The sequence below is a fragment of the Arachis stenosperma genome, chromosome 10 (genome assembly GCF_014773155.1).
Source record: "Arachis stenosperma cultivar V10309 chromosome 10, arast.V10309.gnm1.PFL2, whole genome shotgun sequence".
Taxonomy (NCBI): Eukaryota; Viridiplantae; Streptophyta; class Magnoliopsida; order Fabales; family Fabaceae; genus Arachis; species Arachis stenosperma.
The window spans coordinates 37975007-37999402 of record NC_080386.1 but is presented as its reverse complement, the minus strand read 5'-3'; the positions used below and the strand labels follow the sequence as shown (position 1 = coordinate 37999402).

Below are 24396 nucleotides of genomic sequence, written 5' to 3'. Positions count from 1 at the left end.
CAGTTCTCGCCTATACCACGAAGATTCCGGTTAAAGAATCCAAGAGATATTCACTAGAGCCTCGTATGCTTGTAGAACAAGAGTGGTTGTCAGTCACCTTGTTCATAAGTGAGAATGATGATGAGTGTCAATCATCACCTTCATCAAGTTGAAGAACAAGTGATATCTTGGACAAAGAACAAGCGGAATTGAATAGAAGAACAATAGTAATTGCATTAATACTCGAGGTACAGCAGAGCTCCACACCTTAATCTATGGTGTGTAGAAACTCCACCGTTGAAAATACATAAGAACAAAAGTGATCATTGGTTTCGGCCCCAGAGAGGGAACCAGAAGAACCAAGATGAAAATACAATAGTAAAAGGTCCTACTTATAGAAAACTAGTAGCCTAGGGTGTACAGAGATGAGTAAATGACATAAAAATCCACTTCCGGGCCCACTTGGTGTGTGCTTGGGCTGAGCATTGAAGCATTTTCGTGTAGAGACTCTTCTTGGAGTTAAACGCCAGCTTTTATACCAGTTTGGGCGTTTAACTCCCATTTAGGTGCCAGTTCTGGCGTTTAACGCTGGAAATTCTGTAGGTGACTTTGAACGCCGGTTTGGGCCATCAAATCTTGGGCAAAGTATGGACTATCATATATTGCTGGAAAGCCCAGGATGTCTACTTTCCAACGCCGTTGAAAGCGCGCCAATTGGGCTTCTGTAGCTCCAGAAAATCCACTTCGAGTGCAGGGAGGTCAGAATCCAACAGCATCTGCAGTCCTTTTCAGTCTCTGAATCAGATTTTTGCTCAGGTCCCTCAATTTCAGCCAGAAAATACCTGAAATCACAGAAAAATACACAAACTCATAGTAAAGTCCAGAAAAGTGAATTTTAACTAAAAACTAATAAAAATATAATAAAAACTCAACTAAAACTACCAAAAACATACTAAAAACAATGCCAAAAAGCGTACAAATTATCCGCTCATCACAACACCAAACTTAAATTGTTGCTTGTCCTCAAGCAACTGAAAATCAAATAAGATAAAAAGAAGAGAATATACTATAGACTCCAAATTATCAATGAAACTAAGCTCCAAATTAGATGAGCGGGACTAGTAGCTTTTTGCCTCCGAACAGTTTTGGCATCTCACTTTATCCTTTGAAATTCAGAATGATTGGCTTCTTTAGGAACTCCGAATCCAGATAGTGTTATTGATTCTCCTAGTTAAGTATGATGATTCTTGAACACAGCTACTTATTGAGTCTTGGCCGTGGCCCAAAGCACTCTGTCTTCCAGTATTACCACCGGATACATACATGCCACAGACACATAATTGGGTGAACCTTTTCAGATTGTGACTCAGCTTTGCTAAAGTCCCCAATTAGAGGTGTCCAGGGTTCTTAAGCACACTCTTATTGCCTTGGATCACAACTTTATTTCTTTTTTTTTTCTTTCTTTTTCTCTTTCTCCCTTTTTTTTTCGTTTTTCTCCTTCTTTTTCTCTTTTTTTTTTCACTGCTTTTTCTTGCTTCAAGAATCATTTTTATGATTTTTCAGATCCTCAGTAACATGTCTCCTTTTTCATCATTCTTTCAAGAGCCAACAATTTTAACATTCATGAACCACAAATTCAAAAGACATATGCACTGTTTAAGCATACATTCAGAAAACAACAAGTATTGTCACCACATCAAACTAATTAAGCTAGTTTTAAAGATGAATTTGAAATCCTGTACTTCTTGTTCTTTTGTGATAAAAACAGTTTTCATTTAAGAAAGGTGATGGATTCATATTCATAGCTTTAAGGCATAGACACTAAGACACTAATGATCATAAGACACAAACATGGATAAACATAAAGCACTAAAATTCGAAAAACAGAAAATAAAGAACAAGGAGATTAAAGAACGGGTCCACCTTAGTGATGGCGGCTCTTTCTTTCTCTTGAAGATCCTATGGAGTGCTTGAGCTCCTCAATGTCTTTTCCTTGTCTTTGTTGCTCCTCTCTCATGATCCTTTGATCTTCTCTAATTTCATGGAGGAGGATGGCATGTTCTTGGTGCTCCACCCTTAGTTGTCCCATGTTGGAACTTAATTCTCCTAGGGAGGTGTTCAGTTGCTCCCAATAGTCTTGTGGAGGAAAGTGCATCCCTTGAGATATCTCAGGGATCTCATGATGAGAGGGGTCTCTTGTTTGCTCCATCTTCTTCTTAGTGATGGGCTTGAGGTCATGCCTTCTCAGTTGAACCGGCTTGGATGCCATAAATGGTTATGGAAAAACAAAAAGCAATGCTTTTACCACACCAAACTTAAAAGGTTTGCTCGTCCTCAAGCAAAAGAAGAAAGAAAAGAGTAGAAGAAGAAGAAATGGAGGAGAGGGAGATGGCTTTGTGGTTAGGCCAAAAGAGGGGAAGAAGTGGTGTTTTATGAAGGATGGATGTGAGTGGTGAAGAGAAAGAGATGTTGAGGTGATTGGTGAATGGGTGAAGAAGAAGAGAGAGTGGTGGGGTTGTTTGGGGATCCTGTGGGGTCCACAGATCCTGAGGTGTCAAGGAAAAGTCATCCCTGCACCAAATGGCACTCAAAATCACGTTTTGAGGCATTTCTGGCGTTAAACGCCGGGCTAGTGCCCATTCCTGGTGTTTAACGCCAGGTTCTTACCCTTTTTTGGCGTTTAACGCCAGTCTGGTGCCCCTTTCTGGCGTTAAACGCCCAGAATGGTGCCAGACTGGGCGTTAAACGCCCAACTGCTAGCCTCACTGGCGTTTAAACGCCAGTGAGTTCTTCCTCCAGGGTGTGCTGTTTTTCTTCCTGTTTTTCATTCTGTTTTTGCTTTTTTCATTGATTTTGTGACTTCTTATGATCATCAACCTACAAAAAAGATAAAATAACAAAAGGAAATAGTTAATTATAAAACATTGGGTTGCCTCCCAACAAGCGCTTCTTTAATGTCAGTAGCTTGACAGAGGACTCTCATGGAGCCTCATAAATGATCAGAGCAATGTTGGAACCTCCCAACACCAAACTTAGAGTTTGAATGTGGGGGTTCAACACCAAACTTAGAGTTTGGTTGTGGCCTCCCAACACCAAACTTAGAGTTTGACTGTGGGGGCTCTGTTTGTCTCTGATTTGAGAGAAGCTCTTCATGCTTCTTCTCCATGGTGACAGAGGGATATCCTTGAGCCTTAAACATATAGGATTCTTCATTCGCTTGAATGATCAGTTCACCTCCATCAACATCAATCACAGCCTTTGCTGTGGCTAGGAAGGGTCTGCCAAGGATGATAGATTCATCCATGCACTTCCCAGTCTCTAGGACTATGAAATCAGTAGGGATGTAATGGTCTTCAATCTTAACCAAAACATTCTCTACAAGTCCATAAGCTTGTTTCCTTGAGTTGTCTGCCATCTCTGGTGAGATTCTTGCAGCTTGTACCTCAAGGATCCATAGCTTCTCCATTACAGAGAGAGGCATGAGGTTCACACTTGACCCTAAGTCACACAAAGCCTTTTTGAAGGTCAGGGTGCCTATGGTACAAGGTATGGAAAACTTCCCAGGATCTTGTCTCTTTTGAGGTAATTTCTGCCTAGACAAGTCATCCAGTTCTTTGGTGAGCAAGGGAGGTTCATCTTCCCAAGTCTCATTTCCAAATAACTTGTCATTTAACTTCATGATTGCTCCAAGGTATTTAGCAACTTGCTCTTCAGTGACATACTCATCCTCTTCAGAGGAAGAATACTCATCAGAGCTCATGAAAGGCAGAAGTAAGTCCAATGGAATCTTTATGGTCTCATTTTGAGCCTCAGATTCCCATGGTTCCTCATTGGGGAACTCAGAGGAGATTGGTGCACGCTCATTGAGGTCTTCCTCAGTGGCGTCCACCTCCTCTCTTTCCTCTCCATATTCGGCCATGTTTATGGCTTTGCACTCTCCTTTTGGATTTTCTTCTGTATTACTTGGGAGAATGCTAGGAGGGAGTTCAGTAATTTTCTTGCTCAGCTGACCCACTTGTCCTTCCAAATTCCTAATGGATGACCTTGTTTCAGTCATGAAACTTTGAGTGGTCTTTATTAGATCAGAGACCATTGTTGCTAAGTCAGCAGTATTCTGCTTAGAACTCTCTGTCTGTTGCTGAGAAGATGATGGAAAAGGCTTGCCATTGTTAAACCTGTTTCTTCCACCATTATTGTTATTGAAACCTTGTTGAGGTATCTCTTGATTCTTCCATGAGAAATTTGGGTGATTTCTCCATGAAGAATTATAGGTGTTTCCATAGGGTTTTCCTAAGTAATTCACTTCTTCCATTGAAGGGTTCTCAGGATCATAAGCTTCTTCTTCAGATGAAGCTTCCTTAGTACTGCCTGGTGCATTTTGCATTCCAAACAGACTTTGAGAAATCAAATTGACTTGTTGAGTCAATATTTCATTCTGAGCCAATATGGCATTCAGAGTGTCAATCTCAAGAACTCCTTTCTTCTGACTAGTCCCATTGTTCACAGGATTCCTTTCAGAAGTGTACATGAATTGGTTATTTGCAACCATTTCAATGAGCTCTTGAGCTTCTGTAGGCGTCTTCTTCAGATGAAGAGATCCTCCAGCAGAGCTATCCAAAGACATCTTGGATAGTTCAGAGAGACCATCATAGAAAATACCTATGATGCTCCATTTAGAAAGCATGTCAGAGGGACATTTTCTGATTAATTGTTTGTATCTTTCCCAAGCTTCATAGAGGGATTCTCCATCCTTCTGTCTGAAGGTTTGGACTTCCACTCTAAGCTTACTCAATTTTTGAGGTGGAAAGAACTTTGCCAAGAAGGCATTGACTAGCTTTTCCCATGAGTCCAGGCTTTCTTTAGGTTGAGAATCCAACCATGTTCTAGCTCTGTCTCTTACAGCAAAAGGGAATAGCATAAGTCTGTAGACTTCAGGGTCAACCCCATTAGTCTTGACTGTGTCACAGATTTGCAAGAACTCAGCTAAGAACTGATGAGGATCTTCCAATGGAAGTCTATGAAACTTGCAATTCTGTTGTATTAGAGAAACTAATTGAGGCTTAAGCTCAAAGTTGTTTGCTCTAATGGCAGGGATAGAGATGCTTCTCCCATAGAAGTTGGGAGTAGGTGCAGTAAAGTCACCCAGCACCTTCCTTGCATTGTTGGCATTGTTGTTGTTTTCGGCTGCCATGTGTTCTTCTTCTTTGAAGAATTCGGTCAGGTCCTTTAAAGAGAGTTGTGCTTTGGCTTCTCTTAGCTTTCTCTTCAAGGTCCTTTCAAGTTCAGGGTCAGCTTCAACAAGAATGCCTTTGTCTCTGCTCCTGCTCATATGAAAGAGAAGAGAACAAGAAGATGTGGAATCCTCTATGTCACAGTATAGAGATTCTTTGAAGTGTCAGAGGAAGAAAAATGGAAGACAGAGGTAGAAAATTCGAACTTATCAAAGAAGATGGAGTTCGAATTTTGCATTAAGGAATAGTGTTAGTCTATAAATAGAAGGATGTGAGAAGAAGGGAAGTAATTTTCGAAAATTAAGTGAAAGATTTTGAAAACATTTTGAAAAACACTTAATTGATTTTCGAAAATAAGAGTGGAAAAGAAATCAAGTGATTTTTGAAAAAGATTTTGAAATTAGAAATAAAAAAGTTTTGATTGGAAACTATTTTGAAAAAGATGTGGTTAAAAAGATATGATTGGTTTTAAAAAGATGTGATTGAGAAGATATGATTTGAAAATAATTTTAAAAAAAAATATGATTAGAAAACAATTTTAAAAAGATTTGATTTTAAAAATTAATGACTTGCCTAACAAGAAAAGATATGATTCAAACATTAAACCTTTCTCAACAGAAAAGGCAACATACTTGAAATGTTCAATCAAATCATTAATTGTTAGTAAGTATCTTTGAAAAAGGAAAGAAATTGATCTTGAAAACATTTGATTGAAAAGATATGATTTGAAAAAGATTTGATTTTGAAAAACTTTGAAAACTTGAAAAAAAATTGATTTGAAAACAAAATCTTCCCCCTTGTGCCATCCTGGCGTTAAACACCCAGAATGGTGCACATTCTGGCGTTTAACGCCCAAACTACTACCCTTTTGGGCGTTAAACGCCCAGCCAGGCACCCTGGCTGGCGTTTAAACGCCAGTCTGTCTTCTTCACTGGGCATTTTCGAATGCCCAGCTTTTTCTGTGTGATTCCTCTGCAGTATGTTCTGAATCTTCAATTCTCTGTATTATTGACTTGAGAAGACACAAATTAAAAATATTTTTGGATTTTTAATAATGAGGAATAATCAAAATGCAACTAAAATCAAATAACAATGCATGCAAGACACCAAACTTAGCAGTTTGTATACTATTGACACTTAACAAAATGAGAATGCATATGAGAAACAACAAAACACTCAAGTCAATAGAATTCAAAGATCAAAACAAGGAAATCATCAAGAACAACTTGAAGATTAATGAAGACACATGCATAAATTCGAAAAATGCAAGAACAACAGAAACATGCTATTGACACCAAACTTAAAATGAGACTCTATACTCAAACAAGAAACATAAAATATTTTTGGTTTTTATGATTTTGTAATTTTTTTTTGTGCTTTTTCGAAAATTAAGTGAAAAGAAGAAAATAAAGGTATCAAAATTCTTAATGAGAATTCCAGGAATCATGCAATGTTAGTCTAAAGCTTTAGTCTAAAGGAATTAGACATAGCTAGCTAAGCTTTAGCAAGACATTGCATTCAAGAGCTAAATTGATGAGGATCAATCAGCTTTGGTGATGATAAGAACATCACCTTGAAACACTAGAATTCATTCTTAAGAACTCTGAAAAAAAATAAATACCTAATCTAAGCAACAAGATGAACCGTCAGTTGTCCATACACAAGAACAATCCCCGGCAACGGCGCCAAAAACTTGGTGCGCGAAATTGTGATCACTACAACTTCGCACAACTAACTAGCAAGTGCACTGGGTCGTCCAAGTAATACCTTACGTGAGTAAGGGTCGATCCCACGGAGATTGTTGGTATGAAGCAAGCTATGGTCACCTTGTAAATCTTAGTCAGGCAGACTCAAATGGATATGGTGATGAACGAAAATAACATAAAAGATAAAGATAGAGATACTTATGTAATTCATTGGTAAGAACTTCAGATAAGCGTATGAAGATGCCTTCCCTTCCGTCTCTCTGCTTTCCTACTGTCTTCATCCAATCCTTCCTACTCCTTTCCATGGCAAGCTTATGCAAGGGTTTCACCATTGTCAGTGGCTACCTCCCATCCTCTCATTGGAAATGTTCAACGCACCCTGTCACGGCACGGCTATCCATCTGTCGGTTCTCAATCAGGCCGGAATAGAATCCAGTGATTCTTTTGCGTTTGTCACTAACGCCCCGCCCTCAGGAGTTTGAAGCACGTCACAGTCATTCAATCATTGAATCCTACTCAGAATACCACAGACAAGGTTAGACCTTCCGGATTCTCTTGAATGCCGCCATCAGTTCTCGCCTATACCACGAAGATTCCGGTTAAAGAATCCAAGAGATATTCACTAGAGCCTCGTATGCTTGTAGAACAAGAGTGGTTGTCAGTCACCTTATTCATAAGTGAGAATGATGATGAGTGTCAATCATCACCTTCATCAAGTTGAAGAACAAGTGATATCTTGGACAAAGAACAAGCGGAATTGAATAGAAGAACAATAGTAATTGCATTAATACTCGAGGTACAGCAGAGCTCCACACCTTAATCTATGGTGTGTAGAAACTCCACCGTTGAAAATACATAAGAACAAAAGTGATCATTGGTTTCGGCCCCAGAGAGGGAACCAGAAGAACCAAGATGAAAATACAATAGTAAAAGGTCCTACTTATAGAAAACTAGTAGCCTAGGGTGTACAGAGATGAGTAAATGACATAAAAATCCACTTCCGGGCCCACTTGGTGTGTGCTTGGGCTGAGCATTGAAGCATTTTCGTGTAGAGACTCTTCTTGGAGTTAAACGCCAGCTTTTATACCAGTTTGGGCGTTTAACTCCCATTTAGGTGCCAGTTCCGGCGTTTAACGCTGGAAATTCTGTAGGTGACTTTGAACGCCGGTTTGGGCCATCAAATCTTGGGCAAAGTATGGACTATCATATATTGCTGGAAAGCCCAGGATGTCTACTTTCCAACGCCGTTGAGAGCTCGCCAATTGGGCTTCTGTAGCTCCAGAAAATCCACTTCGAGTGCAGGGAGGTCAGAATCCAACAGCATCTGCAGTCCTTTTCAGTCTCTGAATCAGATTTTTGCTCAGGTCCCTCAATTTCAGCCAGAAAATACCTGAAATCACAGAAAAACACACAAACTCATAGTAAAGTCCAGAAAAGTGAATTTTAACTAAAAACTAATAAAAATATAATAAAAATTCAACTAAAACTACCAAAAACATACTAAAAACAATGCCAAAAAGCGTACAAATTATCCGCTCATCAGGCATCCATAACCCAAGGAGCATCCGGAGTAGCTACCACTGCCCTCAATGCCTCAAAATCAAAAGTCATGCAATGAAGGTCTATCTCGGCCTGCATGAATGCATCAGTGTCACTGGTCTTAGGCCGGCAGGTAAGGGCATCCTCTATGGCCTGCTCTGTGATGGGTACCTCAATCCCCCTAACAAGTACCGAATCAAGGGTATGGCGGAAGAAATTGCAGTAGAACTCCTGCACCCAAGATCGATTCACCCGGCTCAGTTCCCTATCCAGAAAAGCCAAACCCATCCGGTCAATACGCTGGTGGATGATGTCGGTCAAATCCGATGGAATAACCAGCTTCTTCTCGGTATTCAGATTCTTTGAATTGTAGCTTGGGAATCTGAGTTCACAGTAAAGATTGGGAAATTTGATCGTATCCTGAGCCGGTAGTAATTCGTTTGCTTTATCTATGTCATTTAGAGGGTTTTGAGCATAGGCAAGCAGTGAAGCAAAAGTGGGGTTTGGTGTTTTCTTCCTCTTTTTGGAAGATGATGCTTTTCCTTTCCCTTTATCTGACATCCTGAAAAATAGAATAGAATATGGGCAATTAAGCATTTAGCACGGAGCAAAGAAAGCATGTTCAGGATATCATTTGGCCAATAAACAATCATGATGTGAACTGAACTTGAAAGGTAAATTGGTAAACAAGTAAGCATAAGCGAACAAGTAAACCAAGAATGCAATGTCCAATAAAGTCACAACTCTAATTCATTAAGCGATACTATCATCATACTTTTGAAAGAATGGTTAAAGAGGGTTAAATGTGAGTGGCAGTTAAATGGTTAAAGAAATTAGTAAGTTAGAAAAGTGAATTAGTGGTATGATGATATTTAGGCTCAATAAGAGAGGGGTTGTGGCTAGTCATAGAAATCAAGTTCAAAATGTTTAATGCAAATCCCGGAAGTCGAAAGTAACGAGAATTAGCCCAAAATTATGATAAAGACCAAAATGGAATTAATTTTCTTGAAAATTGGGCAGTATCTCGGCTTAAAAGTGGACATTCCCGGATAGCAAAATAGTGCAAACAGCATGATTACAACATCAATTAAGCACAACGGCAATGAGATAGTATTTAGCAACACAAATTGCACACAGAGCAACTCAAAAGTGGCACTTATCAGACAAGCAAACAAACAGAAAATAAATACAAACGGAGCACTTATCAGGCCTAGAATCCTCTATCCAGCCCTAGCTACCTAACAGCAGATATTTCTATCTAATCCTAACATGCAAACTGAATTCAAATTAACTAACAGAAAATTACAAAAGCTAACAAAATTGAACAGTTAAAAATAACTAGAGTATGAACGGGAACCTGGGAGCGGGAGAAGAATCTGAGAAGGGAAGGGAAAATTGGGATTGACCGAAAATGGACGGGGGAGAACTCTGAGCGCAGAGGCAGAGGTCCGCGCCGCCGTGGATGGTGGCGGTGAAGACGGTTACCGCGGTGGTTGAGGTTCGACCGAGGAGGAGAGAGTGAGTGGAGGAGAGAGAGAGAGAGAGAAAAGAGAGAGAGAGAGAGAGAGAGAGAGAGAAGGGGTTGGGTGGTGATGAAAGAGGGAGAAAGAGGCTGGCCGTGCGGTGGTGGCTGCCGGCGAAGCAACAGCGGCGGCTGAAGTGGGAAGAAGAAGATGGAAATGGTGTGAAGGGGGGAAGTGCGCGACTGCGCACTGCGCGTCGCGCATTAGGTTATCATCTTTTTGAATCGACGCGCGCGCGCACCTTGCGCGTCCGCGTGCATTGAAGAATCTAGAAACCTACGCGTGCGCGTACAATGCGCTCAAGCGTGGATGATCAAAATAGGCAAGGACGCGTGCGCGTACTATGCGCGCACGCGTGCTTGGAGTTGGGCTAGGGGCTTAGAGTTGGCCCAGATCAGGCCTAACTCTCTGGAAAATGGCCTGGAGGTTGCGCTACTAAACCTGCGCGCACGCGGCATGTGCGCGTCTGCGTGTATTGACAGTTTACCATAGGGCGCGCAAGCGCGATGCGTGCGCTCGCGTCCTTTTCTTCTCTTGGCGTATGGGCGCGCACGCGGCATGTACGCGTCCGCGCGAGTTGAGTTGGGCTGGGGCTTGAAGTTGGCCCAGATCCAGCGCGACTCTCTGGGTATTGGCCCAGAAGTTGCAGCAGCAGCTCGACGCGTACGCGGCAGGTGTGCGTACACGTGCATTTCCCTATAGCTGTATGGACGCGTACGCACATAGTGCGCGTCAGCGTGGAATGAATTGGGCTTGAGGCACAACGCTGGCCTAGGAGAGGCCTAACTCTCTGGAATATGGGTGATGATGCATCCACTCATGGAAGCGTGCGCGTATAGCGTGCGCGCGCGTCCACCCCCTTTTTTTTTTTGAGCAGGAAAAATGCCTAAAAGCTCTAAATTGCCCAAAAGATTCCCCATGGTGCCTATAACTCCTTATTTAGTAAAAAAAACACACACTTTCTAAAATGCTTGTTGGTTTTGAGATTTATTCCATTTCTACTAAGCACAACATACATGTTAATATGCTAGCAATTAATGTACACAAACAAACTAATTATGAAATGAAGACCTACCTACAATGGTAACTCAAATCACTTATTAAACAGAATTGAAGGAGAGTGGAAAGAGTGTACCATGGTGGGGTGTCTCCCACCTAGCACTTTTAGTTTAAGTCCTTAAGTTGGACATTTTGATGGAGTCCTTGCTAGGGTGGCTTATGCTTGAACTCTTCTTCGAATCCCCACCAGTGTTTGCACTTCCAATAGCCTCCGGGATCCCAATTTAAACGTACAAGGCCTTCAAGGGGGCCTAAGTAAGTAACGAGACCCTTAAGTTGATAGTGGTCTATGTATGTTCCGGGGTCCCATACTTTATTTGTCAACTCCTTTTCTTCTTGATCTTCATGCTTCCAATAGGGTGACAAACTTATTGAATTCTCCTTGTAACTCATACTCATCATCCTAGTTCCATTGAATTTGGCTCCACTCCACTTTTGAAACTCTAAGTTTGATCTTCCATCCTTTATGCACCTTGATTCCAATTGTCCACCAACATCTAATCCGTTCTTACTCTCTAACCCACAAAGAGTTCTAAGTTGACCATCCGTTTCTAACAACGCATATTGATATGGGCCAAGAAAATTAAAGGATGAGATGATTACCCACTCAATTTGTAATTGGGACGGCAACTTAGCAAGGAAGGTATCCAATGGTCTTGACATTGTAGGTTCCACTTCCTTTGGCTTCTCCATGATGATTTCCATCTTTTGATAGCTTTCTTTAAATTCTTCTTGTTTGCTAACTTCCTCCAAACCTTTATCATTGATCAAGTCATGTGTTGGAGGTTGCGTAACCTCCTCAACATCGGTTTCACATTCGATGGGAGAAGCTTCAACAAGATCACCATTGTCACTTGATGTAGAGTTATTTTCGTTGATGGAACTTCCTTCTTGTTCAACCTCCTCTAGGTCTTCTTCCACTTCTTTATCTTCAACAATCTTCATTTCCTCCGCTTGTTGCAACACACACTTCATTTCCTTGTGCTCAACTTGAGACTCTAAAGTCTCCCTCCTACCTCCCTCTTTGGTTGCTTTTTCACAACCATCCGTGAACCCATTTTGCTTGTGATATGAATCCCAAGAATCCATCTTTTGACAGATGGTTGCTTGAAGCCGATTCATTTCTTCCTTGAGAGGATCCTTTGGCTCTTGGATTGATGGATATGGATTTTTTTCCGTGGAGGTTTGTGGCGGAAAGGAGAAATCATGATATGGTTGGAAAGGAGGTTCATCAAAGCTTGGCAGTGGAAGGGCATCTTGGTTGTTGGTAGAAGGTGGGATTATACGGAACATAAATTCTTGGAGAGTAGAGGTGAAACAAGTGAGTGCGGTTTGGAGCTCTTCTTGCTCTTGAAGAATGATACCAAGTGTATCATCCATGGGAACTTGGTGTGGAGGGTAAAGATGTTGGAGTGGTGGTGATCCAAGGGTTTCTTGTTCATAATCGTCACAAGGGTATGCATAAGGAGGATATAGATTTGGATCATATGTAGGCAATTGGTGGAAATAAGATGTGGTTTGGGAATATGGTGCATAGAATGATAGTGGTTGAGTGGTATAACCATGATAAGAATCATCATATCCATAGGAATGATATGCATTATAGGAAGGATTACCATCATAGTAACTTGAAGGGGAAGGTTGCCATGATGATTTCTCATATGGATATGGCTCCCTTCCTAGGAATTCATCTCTCCCATAATGTGAGCCATCATTCAAGTTTTTATCGCCTACAACATAGTCATAGTCATATCCAAAACCACAAGGATGAGAATTCATAGTGGCAAATAGGAACAAAACTAATAGAGACCTAAAACTAATGAAAACTAACAAACAAACAAAAGACAAGCATATTCACAATATTCACATATTTACATTAACCATAAACATGGCACTCATGTGCATTCCCCGGCAACGGCGCCATTTTGATGATTGATTTTTTGCCGGTATAGAAATTATCAAGTAATCAATCGTAGTATAGTCTAAACCGACGCAAAATCCATCATCAAACAATTCTACAATCTATAACCGAGAGTATTAGTCCCGAGTCGTTCTTCCCTAGGAATGCTACAAGGATGCATGCTATTGGTTAAGTGATCTTTCGTGACTTGAAGAGTGTGGTGTAAAAGTGCTAATAAAAGAAAACAACAATCAATCAATATCAAAAGCCTTGGCCAAGGTTGAACATTGGAAGTTCCATCACTATAGCTTCCTTCAATTGTGATAACAAAGGAGTGTTGCTTCACTTAGTTAACCCCTAATCATAGAGGAAAGTCAAGTAAAAGTAATTAACTCAAGTCACAAGTCCTAGTCTTACCCTAGGGAAGTCTAGCTTTAGTGCACTCTAAGTCAATTAGCAATTCTCAATTCTCAATCAACAATTGACATCCACTATTCAAGTGTCTCCAATGACTCAACCACTAGGCCAAGTGAGGGGATGCTACTCCACATCTAAAGTTGGCATTTTCTCAAACATGTGGAGAGCAAGAATGAAAGACATAGTAAAATTGAGAAAAAGGTTCAGAATCAAAGTAATTCAACACAAGAGATTAACAACAATCAAGAATGAACAACAATGAAAATGAGATCTTCAATGAATTAATAGAACCCAAAACACAAAGTTAAACCTAAGATCTATGAGAATTGAACAATTACACACACTAATTGAGATTAGAGAAGAGGATCTACAACATGAACAAAGTAAATTGAGTGTTGTAATAGATCTCACCAAAGAATGGTTGAGAATTGACAAAATGAAGATGAATCCTAGAGAGAAGTTGGAGTCTCCCTCTCTACAAATGTAACTAACTAAAAATATCTACAAAAGATGTAAAATGAGTCTATGGGTGTGAATGTGTGTTAATCCCCTTCAATCCTTGGTTCTTATATGCAAATTGGCGCCAAAGTTGGTTGCTGAAACCTTCCAAAATCGCCAGGCACATGTTGCAATAACAAAATCACGTGCGGGCTACGACGCTTGCACGCACGGTACGCGTGTGCGTCCCTAGCTTATTCCACAATGTGCGCGCGAGCGCCTTGTGCACGTGCGCGTGCTTGGCCGAGATTAATTCTTTGGCTTTTTTGTGCTTCTCTCCACTTGCATGCTTCCTTCCTTGCTCCTTTGATCCATACCTAGCCTATTTCAACCTGAGATTACTAGCAAACACATCAAGGTATCTTATGGAATTAAGGATGAATTAGAATTCATCAAAATAAGGCTTAGAAAGCATGTTTTTACACTTAAGCACAAATACGGGAGAGATTACAAAACCATGCTAATTCATAGGTTAAATGCGAGAAAAGGTTATCAAAATACTCTAAATTCAATACAAGATAAACCCTAAAAATGGGGTTTATCACCTGGGCCGAGCTATACGGTCCGGGTTGGACGAAGACAAAACGACCGACCTCTTATAAGGTTGGCTCGCCACTGACCTCTTCTTAAAGAGCTCAGCCAAATTGCGTAGAGGCCCAAGCAGGCCCAAAGCAAAGGATCACAGCCCACCCAAAGGCGGCTGGCCAAAAGATAGGTGATCTCACCCACAAAAGATAAGATAAAATAACGAACTTATCTCGAGGAAGGTCACTCCACACTACTATAAATACACTGGAACACCCAGGAATAACACACTTCAATTCTACAAAAAACTTTCCTAAAGCCCATACTGACTTAAGCATCGAAATCTCTTGCAGGTACCACCACCCTCCGGTGATAGAAGAACCAGCAGAATCTCCAGTTCCAACAATTCGGACAAGGTGGCTCCGATCACATCAGAAGATCTCATCCAAGATCAACCTCAACGTTTCAGGTAACCCTCGGACAACACCACACTCTACCACACTCTACCACTGGAGAATCACCCTTCTGACTTGCTTACAGAATGGAGGCAATGATTCTCGTAGAAGTAGAAGAAGGATCCCCTAGAGTGATCCTCTACAGCGAAGATACCAACTTCCAACCTCAAAGGGAAGAGCTCGACCTACTTCCAGAAGTCCAAGAAAGAGTTCGGTTTAGAGAGGAAGCACTAAAGCGTCGAATGGCTTTAAGGTATAATCGAAAGGTAATCCAGTGAGGCTTCACCACCAACGATCTCGTTTTAATCTGAAATGATATTGGAGCAGGTTGATCAGCTAAAGAGAAGCTAGTAGCCAACTGAAAAGAACCATACCGAGTTATAGAAGTACTGGGGAAAGGTTACTACAGGGTGGCTGACTTCGAAGTGTGGGAGCTACCAAGGTCATGACATGCCTGTAACCTAAAAAGGTACTATAGCTAGAAAATAGTAAAGACTTAGTTCAAGGCGCACTCTTTTTCCTATAAAGGTTTTTTAATGAGGCACCAGATTGAGATCTAAAAAATTGCCCGACCTAGAAGGGTAAGCACTCACATGTACACACTTTTGTTTATATTTTTATCTTATTATTATTTGAATGAAAGTTATAGATTCCCTAAAATGTTTACTACCAAGACGCATTAATCTAAGCTCGTAAAACGCAAAATTCATTGCTCGATTAAAAGAGGTCGGCAAGGTGAAGCGATAGAAGCAAGTTAATGCAAGAAGTTATAAAAAGTAACCCAGAAAAAGTGACCTGACGAGGTCTAACTAAAAATGGGATTACTAAAAATAACTTAAAAAGGTCCGACAGAGAAGTCGGACCAATGAAAGGATCACTGAAAAGGAACAAAAACATTTCGCCAAGGCCAGAAGTGCTTAGCTGAAAGGTACAAGTCTTGAAAAAAGACATTACTTAAAAAGCAAAAGCACAAGTCGGAAGAAGGCTAAAAAGTCGTCCAAACAAACTATAAAGAAAAGGTTCCCCATCGGAACACTACCTAAAAAGTTGTTGGAATACGACTAAAGGCCCGTATAGTAAAGGCGTACAGGTCGACACCAAAAGGGTGCGACCCAAAGAGACAAATACGACCTCAAAAAAGAGAATAAGTAAAAGTCCAAAAGGTCGAAAAACCCAGGGCCGAAGTGCCTAGCTAAAAGGGTACAAAACTCCTGAAAGGAGATACTACTCAAAAGCAAAAGCATAATCTCAAAACAAGGCTAAAAAAGTCGTCCAAACAAACCGAAAAGGTTTTGTACCTACAAACTATTGGGACTCGACTAAAAAGCCCGGACAGCATATCATAAGGACAACATAGCCAAAAGAGCCCACAAAGGGACTGCGTCGTCAAAATCATCACGCAAGGGTTGAAACCGAAGGCATCTCAAAAGCTAAATCGACATATCAAGCAAAACAAACTTAAAAACATTAAAGGCTCAAGAGCTGCTTAAAAGCAACCCAAGAAGCCAAAATGTGTTTTTGATTAAAAAGCAAAAGTTACTAAGAAGCAACTAAGTGTCAAGCAAGGTCATCCACAGAAACCTACAGAAACCAACAAAGTTCAACAAGTCCACAGGACAGACTATACCAATACATAATCAAAACAAATATATAACAAGGGAATCATAAAGGATCCGAATTCGCATCAGCAGCTGCATCCTGAGGAGAAGGAGGGATCGTCGAGATAGGGATGGCTCCAACAACCCCATCTGAGCCAGTCAAGATATCTAGGTCAGGCTCGAGAGGGACCACCTCGGCAGAAGGGGCTGTAGAAGCTGAAGCTGTAGAAGCCTTGGCCGGTAGCGCAGGGGGAGGACCCTCATCCTCATCATCTGGGGAACAATCTTGCCATCCTCCACCACGTTGTCCATGCTGAAAAGAGAGAGGTCGACGTCTGGAGCAAGAACCCGGACCTGGGCCTTCAGATTTTCATACATATCGGTCATACTACTCACCATATGGCCTTGAAGCTCGGCGTAATCGTTCTGAGCAGATTGAAGCCTCTCCCTCATTTCCAACAACTCGGCATAGGTCCGGGTATAGCTCTCCTTGGCTTTCTTGGCCATGTCCTCGGCCAAGTTAGCAACCGCCTCTGCCTCAGTAGCTTGAGACTTCTCCTTCTCAACATCCATCTCCAATTAAACAACCCTGGCATCCAGCTCGTCCTTCAGACCCTTCACCCTGTTATAATCAGCCTTGGCATCCTCTAGAAAAGCTTTAGTGGCACGAACAGGGGATTCCTTAATATCCCGAGATAAGGCCGCGTTAAGATTGGCCATCCGAACACTATTGCTCAATATAAAATCGAGATGGTAAAGGATTGACACATCGTCAGCCGAAACCTGACCATAAGGAGCAATCAACTCTGTGGCAAAGGCCATACCATCAAACTCTTTGTCGTCTAAATTATAAGTCCCAACAGTCTTTTGTTTTTTGGGAGGGGAACCAGCAGAAGTAGGAGAGAAGGCAGCACTAGAGGTCGTCTGAGACGGGTCAGACGGAACTGTCCGAACTCGCGGGGTCAGAATAATCTTCCTCAAACCATGAAACTCAGCCGCCGGCTTCTTCGGAGGCAACTGTGCTGAATACACATTCCCCAATGTCTTCTTCGACAAGTTCTGGACAGCCACCGCCTTTTTTGCTTTGCGAAAAGCTTTCATCGACTCCGAAGATGCCATCGTCTCTGAAAAAAAAGCTAGGAAAAAAATCACACAGTAGAAAAATGACAAGATCATAAGCAATAAAAGAAAACCTTCTCTATGAAGAAAGAAGTAGGATACTACCTAGTTCGGTACGGGGGAGGAAAGGATCTCCTAGAAATCTCTTAGTGTCCAGATGAGAAGGCTCCCCCCAGTGCTCCTTTAAAACATTTACAAAAGCTTGTTCTACCTCATCTAAACTTTTCCAAGGATACTTGAGAACTACTGTATCTTTTTGCCACCATAAAGGAAAGGTCGGCTCATCATTTTTATCCAGAAAAAAAGGGCGAGCTCCCTCAACAGCTCGGACTTTAAAGTAGAAGTTCTTAAAGTCACGAAATGAGTCATCATACATGGAAAAAAACCTTTCTCCCCTGGGTAGCCTGGAAGGAGATCCAAGAAGCCTTCTTCTTGGCCATTACCGGTTTGGTCAGCACAAATAGGTAAAGGAAAAGGGGCTGGGAAGGATGAACACCTAGTTCTTGACATAACAATTGAAAAATCTTTATAAAGGCCCAAGAGTTCGGATGAAGTTGTAAAGGGGCCACATTGCAGTTCCACAAGAGCTCGGTTTCGAAGGAAGTAAAAGGAATGGTAATATTTAGCTGGGAAAAGAAGTAATCATAGGGATAGAAAAAGGGACGCTCTTTCCGACCTAAGGGAGGGAAGCTAACCCTCTCCTCAGGGTCAGGCGACACCAATTCATAATTCTTCTCATCATCCCTACCACTACAGATCCTATGAAACCTCCTAAACTTCTCACAGTACTCAGGGTCGGCTACAGTAACACACATTAAGACTATGGAATCTAACCAGTTAGCCATACCCGCAGGGACCTTTGTAGACATCTCAACAATATTTCTACGTGAAGATATAGAACCATACACATACAACAAGAAAATAAGAAGTGTCACTACCAAACAACTTGGGCAAGATCAAAACCAGGACGAAAAAGTGAAGCAAACACATAGCAAACAAAAGGGCATCCCAGGGTTTGCAAGAAGAAGAAAACTATCACCAACACCCAGGAACATTCCTTGGAGGCAACAACACAGATACAACAAAGGAGGAATATAGGGAATCAAAAGTAAACCCTAGTCTCATCACCAAAATCCAAAAGAGAAAATGCAAATGGTTCACCCAAGTATCGACATTTCAACAAAAATGAAGCAACAAAGATAAAAAGATTTCAGACAAACAAAGCATGCAACAATCATCAGAAGCAAAACAGAACAGTAAAGTAATACAAAGAGGAATGAAATAGAAGAATCAACTTGGAAAAGAGAAGAAGGCAGGAGGACAAATGCGCAAGCAGCAAAAAAAGAAGGAATATAGGGAATCAAAAGTAAACCTAGTCCCGTCACCAAAACCCAAAAGAGAAAATGCAAATGGTTCACCCAAGTATCGACATTTCAACAAAAATGAAGCAACAAAGATAAAAAGATTTCAGACAAACAAAGCATGCAACAATCATCAGAAGCAAAACAGAACAGTAAAGTAATACAAAGAGGAATGAAATAGAAGAATCAACTTGGAAAAGAGAAGAAGGCAGGAAGACAAATGCGCAAGCAGCAAGTTACAAATAACCACCACTGAGAGATAGAATCTCCGAAAAACAAAGAAAGAAACAATATTGGATGCTGGAGCAAACAAAGGATGAAGGAAAGAAAGCTTCTTTCGCTGAGCAAATGAAATGCACGAACAATCCAAGAGCAAAACTTCAAGAAAAAAGCAAGCTTAGGGGCAAAATCGAAGGGGTCAGAGAAACAAAGTTTTGCAAAAGAGAGAAGGAAACTGAAAAAAGCAAAACCTCTTCTTTGATTTCAAACAAAGTTTAAAGAGGGAAAAGAAACGAAAAAACAAAATGAAAGCCCAATTAATAGGCAACAAAAGCACGTGCATATTCCCAAGAAGGTAACCCCTTCGAGGAACAAACGCAGCAATAAAGGAGCAAAAAGCAAAAATTCGCTTCGCATTTAAAAAACCACGCAAAACTCACGAACGGAGGAGTGGACCAGACAAGATGCTTGAGCACGACTTCCCCAAAGAGATCGAGGCTCAGAAAGCATGATCTCATGGAAAGGTCCAAGCTCAAGCAAGGGCACTGTTCATACCCTGGGTCAAGCTATATGGTCTGGGTTGGACGAAGACAAAATGAATGACCTCTTATAAGGTTGGCTCATCACCGACCTCTTCCTAAAGAGCTCGGCCAAATCGCCATAGAGGCCCAAGGAGGCCCAAAGCAGAGGATCACAACCCACCCAAAGGCGGCTGGCCAAAACATAGGTGATCTCACCCACAAAAGATAAGATAAGATAACGAACTTATCTCGAGGAAGGTCACTCCACACCACTATAAATACACTGGAACACCCAGGGATAACACACACTCCAATACTACAAAAAACTTGCCTAAAGCCCATACTGACTTAAGCATCGGAGTCTCTTGCAGGTACCACCACCCTCCGGTGGTAGAAGAACCAGCAACATCTCCAGTTCCAACAAGTCTGACAAGACGGCTCCGATCACACCATAAAATCTCGTCCGAGATCAACCTCAACATTTCAGGTAACCCTCGGAATAGTCGTACATCAGCTTGATGACATTAGTACACTCCTGTGTACATGCTTTGTTATTTGGCACAAACTGAAAAACTTAAGATTTATAGTTTACTAAAAAATTTTTGAAGTAGTTCAACAATAAGCAGCAACATACATCAATCAACAATAAGTAGTTTAATTAATTAAGATTAGTAGTTTCATCTATATGGCATTATATGAGTTAAGCAGCAACATCCATTAACAATCAAGAATTATCAAATACAATAAGTAGTTCAAACCTACTAACCTAAATCGAATCTATCTAGACAACCTAAATCCACTAAAATTAGAAAATTGAGTGTAACTAAACTAAACTGACTAACTAAATAGTTTGCATATAAAAGACTTAAAATAGTACTCACGCTGAAGTTCCATTAAGCCAAATCATTATCCGTACAATAGGAGGTGGTGGAGGGGCATCTGGCTAGAATCTATGAGAAGATTTTAGCACCGCGGTGTCTGTTGCTAGAGGTGTCGTCGTCGAGATAGTGCGCTAGTAAGCAGATAGAGGTGGTAGAGAAGTCCACTCTGATGAGGTAGACAGATGACTTCTTGGTTGCGGGGCGGCGCAGCAGTAGGAGCTATGTAGTTGGGGTTAGGGACCATAATGAACGGCTATTCCTGTGTAGCTATTGCTTGTGAATCTATGATGTCACAGGGGTAGTCCTAGTAGAGGCGAACGACTGAGAAGTTCCAGGGGTACTAGTAGAACCCCTCCCTCTACCACAACCACGAGGTCAATCCGTGATGCCTCTACCTCTCGTCATGTCTACAAAGAGTATATCAATTAATATTAGTCACAAAAACAATGCAATAACAAAGATAAAATTTATAGACACTTTAAATCACGTAAATCAGCAAATACAACATAAATTATGTGTATATTTATATTATTTGAAAAAAAAATTGGCATAACCTCCCTTAAAGTTGGATATATATCCATGCTGTGTTTGATTTGAAGTAGTTTTTTGAGAATTTCAAACTTAAAGTGTAAACTAATTTTTTTTTTTAATTTAGGGTTTATGTTCAATGCCCACGTTGCTGATAGCTTGGACCAAGAACAAGAGTTTCACTTCTTTCGCATCTTGATAGGAACCTGCGGATTTCGATACTTTATCTGTGGAGCCGTTTTCTGCGATTACATTCTCACTTTTTTTTTTTATATATTTTATCTCGAATATTTTGTGTATTTGAATGGAGCTAATGAGGACTAACCCGAATTGAAATTACCGTCTAAAAATTGTTATCCTTGATGTCAAATTCTGGCTTAATGGGGCTTCCATTCATTGATGATTAACAAAACTATAATCAGATTAATTGGTGTTATTAAACTAAAGAATTTTAGTAATATTCAATATTTTAATTAACAATCCTAATTTGGTTAGTGTGTAGAATGGGAACCTATCAAACTATAAACATCAATTGGTAGTTATAGTAACAATTTCTTGACAAGAGTTAATATTTGGAATTAGTTTGATTAGGTTAAGAAGTTGTTGGAAATATTATTGATTAAAGATTTAAAATAAAGTCAATACATAATTATTGTTTAAGAGGGATAGAGGCTCTTTAATAGAGTCAACAGTGGAGGCTTATTTCATAGTCACTTGACCGCCACTTAGGGCCAAAATCAAATTACTAGATGAAGATCGTTGAAATCATAATCCCTTGTTTCAAGATACAAATTTCTGGATAAATTCATTGCTATTGCTTTACATTTTCATCAATTTTTTAGCTAAGATTGACATAATAAGATGAATTAAAGTTTTAATCTTCATAATAGGGATTTGTTACAAAAAAATTTTCAAGTAGACAAACCCAAAATTAAAAGCTATACTTCTTATCTTTCACTCAAATAATGTTTGGCTTCCTTAGAATTAATTAAGTCTTACTAATGAGGAGGGCATCATTGTTTTGATATCCAAGTATTTAATTTAATTTCACAAGCCTAAGCTGGAAGAAGATTGTGCTTTTGAAGAGACCAAAAGAAGGAGGAAAGAAAGGATGGAAGACTGCATAAATAAAAAAATAAGTGAGAAAAATAAATAACTATGAAATTGTCCAAACTTTTAGGAAGAATAAAAGTTATATTTAGGGTTAAGTACAATTTTGGTTCCTAAGGTATAGACTAAAAATGTTTTCGTTTCCAATCTTTTTTTGCATACAAAATCGTCCCTAAGGTTTAACGTAATTTTAAAATCTCCCTTTGGACCAAAATACCCTTTTCTTTTTCTTTTTCTTCTTCTTCATTACAACATCTCTTCTTCTTCATCACAAGCAAAAATAGAAATAGAAACAGAGAGCCAATGATACCTCTTCCTATTCTAGAAACAGAGATATTATAGCTTTCTTTTCCTGTTTTTACTCTTCACTTGTAAACACCAACCAAGGAAAAAAGAGAACCAGAAAAAAACTGATTCATTGATTAATGGATTCGATAAACTCAGTCAAGGGGTATGGCAAAGTAGACGAGGTAGAGCAGCAAGCCTTCTAGAAAAAGAATTGCAAGCGCCTCATCATACTCATAGTCTCCTCCATGGTCCTCATCGCTGTCATCATTGTCGCCGTCCTAGGCACTGTCTTACACAGTCGTCGTTCCTCTTCCTCTGGCCCCTCAAAGGAGCTATCCCGTAGAAACAAACGTGGAAACAAAAGCAGAAACAAACGCAGAAACAACCACTCATGGAAGCGCAATAAGATCAAAGAAGCAGAATCCGAATCAAAAGCATAAGAACAATGAAATCAGAATTAGAATCAGAAGTACAAGAACAATAAATTTAGAATCAGAATCAGAAGCAGAGGATCAAATCAAAAGAAAAAAAATTAGAAGTAAAATAAATCAGAAATAGATCCCTGGACAGGCCCAGCGGCGAGGAGTAGGGCGAGGATGTGAAGTAGTGGCGAGGACCAGAAGCAGCGGCAAGGACCAAAAGCAGCGGCGGCAGTGGCAGAGCGTGACGGCGATGAGGCACCCCTCTTCCTCTCACTGGCCGTGCATTTTCTCTCACTTCACGAGCTCTTCGACAGTGACAAGGCTCGCGTCTCCTCTCTCCCTCTCGTTCTGATTCCCGACAGCGACGGTGGCTCCAAGCCTCGTCCCCTTTTCCCTTCTTCTTTCCTCCCCCCTCGCGTGATCCCCCCTTCTTCCCTCTTATCCGTTCTGTTTTTTTTTTCCTTTTTTTAATTTATAATTTTTTTGTTAAGAGTAATTTAGTAATAAAAATTAAAATTTTGGTAGAAATGATGATTTTAAAACTAAGTTAAACCTCACGGACGATTTTGTATGCAAAAAAAGGTTGGAGACGAAAAATATTTTCAGCCTATACCTTAAGGATCAAAATCGTACTTAACCCTTATATTTATAAAGATTATGAAAAATAAATAAAGAAATAATTAATGATATATTTGTCTTTTTATAAAAAAATTTGGTCCTTCTTCTTAAATATTATAAACATTAATCCTTATTAATAATTTTGATATTAAAGGTCCATTTTAATAATTAAATCTTTCTAACGATCTTTTAGAGTCATTTTTCCTTTTAGTTATATCTTAAACTACTGGATCATAAACCTTAACTTTTAAAACACTATATGAAAAAGCAAAAATATTGATAATCTGTTACACTATAACTCGATTTTATTTATCTTAATTCTAACTTTATAACCGACGAGTTTAATGACATCATTTCTATCTTAATGACCAAATAATCATAACATCAATTTCATTCAGCAATCCTATACCTTAAAAAGTACTTATATCTCAACTAGGGATATACACATAGGATTAGTTTTATGACAGCTATATGTCTATAAACTATCACTAACATTCTATATCTATAGAATTTTTATACCTCTTAAATATTTATTGAACTTGAGTGTCAGAATATCTTTGCAGGTACCCACCCACCGTGTTCTTTGACGTCTGAGTTATATTCACTACATAAAAAAAAGGTGTATTACATCATCGCAAGAGATGAACTATATCTTAAAAGTTCATCCATACAAAAATATTTAGTGCCAAACCTAAAATGGGTAAATTATTTATTTTCCGCTCCACCGAAGTTCAAAATATTTGAATTAGTTTCAAATTCTTGAATCTATTTCAAAAACATCAATCAATTTTAAGTAATATCGTTTTAGCAATTTATGTATTCTAAAATTCTTAATTATTCAACTTTTACTCAAAACTAAGTTTCACAGAGTCATATAACATTGATTGGTTCAATTAGAT

General features: G+C 39.9%; 1 non-coding gene and 1 pseudogene across 1 annotated transcript; both read left to right on the top strand.

Moving 5' to 3' along the window:
• The first annotated feature begins 4657 nt into the window (after nt 1-4657).
• On the top strand, nt 4658-4765 carry LOC130958327 (small nucleolar RNA R71). The gene has a single exon (XR_009077455.1). It is a non-coding gene; the product is annotated as a small nucleolar RNA R71 (small nucleolar RNA).
• A 16427-nt stretch (nt 4766-21192) lies between these two features.
• LOC130959331 (small nucleolar RNA snoR2/U65) lies at nt 21193-21315 on the top strand (annotated as a pseudogene).
• The last annotated feature ends 3081 nt before the right edge of the window (nt 21316-24396 follow it).